Source organism: Phalaenopsis equestris, unplaced genomic scaffold (assembly GCF_001263595.1).
Source record: "Phalaenopsis equestris unplaced genomic scaffold, ASM126359v1 Scaffold000094, whole genome shotgun sequence".
In the NCBI taxonomy this organism is placed as follows: Eukaryota; Viridiplantae; Streptophyta; class Magnoliopsida; order Asparagales; family Orchidaceae; genus Phalaenopsis; species Phalaenopsis equestris.
Genome location: NW_018164536.1, coordinates 721,881 through 725,089, shown reverse-complemented (window position 1 = coordinate 725,089; position 3,209 = coordinate 721,881). Strand labels below are relative to the sequence as shown.

The 3,209-nt window shown below is 32.0% G+C and overlaps 1 protein-coding gene across 1 annotated transcript in view; it reads left to right on the top strand.

The window, feature by feature from the left end:
- The window catches only part of LOC110020369 (protein cornichon homolog 4-like), a 25,698-nt gene that overhangs the window by 13,565 nt on the left and 8,924 nt on the right, over positions 1–3,209 (top strand). The window lies entirely within an intron of this gene.

Sequence of the window (3,209 nt, the reverse complement as noted above, 5' to 3'; positions counted from 1 at the left end):
AACTAAAACGAGGCGGGCACCACTTCTAAGGTTCTAAGATAGTCGCAGGAAGACCCCTAAGGCTAGATCCTAACTCCTACGAGGAATACTAGACCTCACGAAAATTGAGGTCAACAGACACTAACTTCATCTTTAAAGCCAATATTAACTAAACTTCACTTAATTGAGATTTGATCAACAACAACAAGCCGTTGTCCCACTAAGTGGGGTCGACTAACTAAATTCTTTTTCTCCATTGTGTCCTATTGAGTGTCATAGTTTCATTTAACTCTAATAAATTAAGATCATTTTTTATACAACACGCCAAATCATTTTAGGTCTACCTCTACTTTTCTTAGCATAAGTCGAATCTAAAGCATCCACTCTGCTAACCAAATCATTAGACGGTCGTTGTTTAGTGTGACCAAACCATCTAAGATGACTTTTTCTAATCTTGTCTCCCCCTAGTGCCATACCAACCCTTTGGCGGATACATTGGTTTTGGATTTTGTCACCAAGTGTTAAGCCGCTCATCGACCAAATTATTCTCATCCAACAATACTTAACTTAGCTTTTTTCTTTCTCTTTCAAAGGCCAACATTCTGCGTCATAAAACATTGCAGGTCTCAGCACTAGGGGTGTAAATGAACCAAATACGAACGAACAGAGCTCGTGTTTGTGTTCGATTCGTTTGAAATTAAGTGTGTTTGAAATAAGCTCATGTTCAAAATTGTTAGTGTTCAGTTTGATTTGTTTGAAATTAATTCGAAATGTTTGAAATATTCGAATTGTTTGAATTATTCGAATTGTTTGAAATCTTTTAAATTTGTTTGTATTGTTTGAATTATTAAATTGATAATAAATTTAATTATTAATTCTCAAATTACCAAAAGAAAAATAAATAACATCCCTCTATTAAAATAATATTATTTCTTCAACTATGTTATTACAAATTATTGAAAATAAGTTACAAATGATTCAATTATTAAAAAAATAACGATTCAAACACGATCGAATGTTCATGTTTGGTTCGTTTATAAACCAAACAAAAAAAATTGTTCATGTTCGTTTCTTTTGCTTATCGAACGAATCGAACACAAACTCCCCGGCGAGTTGAACATGAACTGTTTGCTAACAATGAGCTTTTTTCACATCCCTACTCTCCACTATCTTAGAAAATCTTCCTTTAAGTCTAAGTAGTATTTTTCTATCACACAATAGGCCCGATGCATTGCTCCACTGCAACCAACCAACTTGAATTCTACTAAAAACATCCCCGTCTATATCACGTCTATATCACCATCACTTATATCACCATCACTTTGAACAATAGACCCGAGATATCTAAAACGTTCACACCCATAGTTATAACTCTACTACTAGGTCTACTATTACTAAAATTACATTCCATGTATTCAATTTTAAATCTACTCAAATGTATGTCTTTAGACTCTAATGTAAACCTCCATAATTCAAGTTTTTTTTAAACTTTTTCTGTAGTCTTATCCATATGGAGGATATCATTAGTAAATAGCATAAAGCAAAAAAATATGGGCTCAAAGGTAATCCAATTTAAATAGGAAAATACTTGGTCAATCCTCCTTCTGTTCGAACACAAGTAATTACTCCAGTATACATATCTCTAATGACTTGAATATAAGTCATATCAACACCTTTATTTTCTAGAACTCTCCAAAGAAGCACCCTTAAAACCTTCATTTTTTTCAATTGAAGGATAATTATTGTGGAAACAAGAAGGCAGACAAAAAAATTAACTTTTTCTTTCCTTATAGGTAATATATACTTCTCTCTCTCTCTCTCTTTATATATATATATATAGAGAGAGAGAGAGAGAGAGAGGAAGAGAGAGAGAGAAAGAGAGAGAGATAGAATTATCTAACTTGCCTTATGTATTACTTAACTTTATTGTTTTCAACCTTAACTTTTTTTTAACAACGAGGGCATGATTCTTGGTGTTTAATGTTGTTTGGTGTTCTTGCACTACTTGAAAGCATTCATTTACAAGAGGGATTTCATCATCTAAGAAAATTGAAAATAGGAAAACAATCATAGAGAAAAAATGAGAGATCTTTCATTTTGGAAACCCCCGGAATGGATACTCTAAAGTAAATTGCCTTTGATTATAACTTTATTACTTAATCAATCTTGATCTAAATAAGGCAGTGAGGACAAGTCAGCTATAATAACTATCTGGATAGTTATTGTGCATCAGGGACTGCTACCAGCTTAAATACATATTAGCTCATAACTGATTCAAATCCTTGTTTATGCTTTTGGAAATTGGCTCAAACTTTTCTCTTGAGTTCACAAGATCGTAATTTTCACTGGGAATCCTTATGAAACAATAAACTGACAACGCTTACTATTTTTATGTTTACGGTGATTCATATTTATTTCAAGCAATATCATTCCACAAGTTTTTATTTTCTTTACAACTTTTACTTTTTGTAACAATGCGATTGCTCTTTGCTAAAACTTGATGAATCATTGTTGAACATTGAAAAGGAGGTTTTGTTATTAGATTCATGATGCACATTCCTATTGCTTGTTTGTCTCTTGGGAGACTTTATTTTCAATCTATAAAATTTTAGGAAGATTTACATGGATACTGCCCAATTTCTAATTATTTATCTATCTAACACCTAAACTTCAGTTTTTACATACATCCCAACTTTACCTATCCATGAAGGGTGTATTTCACCTTTTAAAAGTTAAAATCGTGATTTTTTTTTTTTGTGATATGAAAGATTTGGGTGTTATAAATGAAAAAGGTAAGGTTTAGGTGTTAGATATGTAAATACATAAAAAAGTGGATGGTATTTATGTAAATGCCCCAAAATTTAATGGAAAAAAGCAAACAAATGTTCAACTTATGAAAGAAAAGAAAACCAAATAGCTTGACTATTTTTCTTATGTAAGAAAAAGAGTAAATTGTCAAAATAGTTCTCTGAATGTTTAGATGGAGTCAATTTAGGGTCTGTTTGGGGCAGCTGTAGGCAGTAGCTGTTTTAAGAAACAGCTGTGAAACTGCTGCAGAAGAAGCTGTGAAGTTGCTACATAAGAACCTATTTTTCAAAAAACTGCGATGACTATTACAAATTTATTTTATTTTTGAAAAGTCTGACCGTAACTTTCTGCTGCCCACCACACTTTAACAACCCGGGTTGAAAAAAATAATTTAAATTTTACCAAAATTTCTAAAGCAGCAG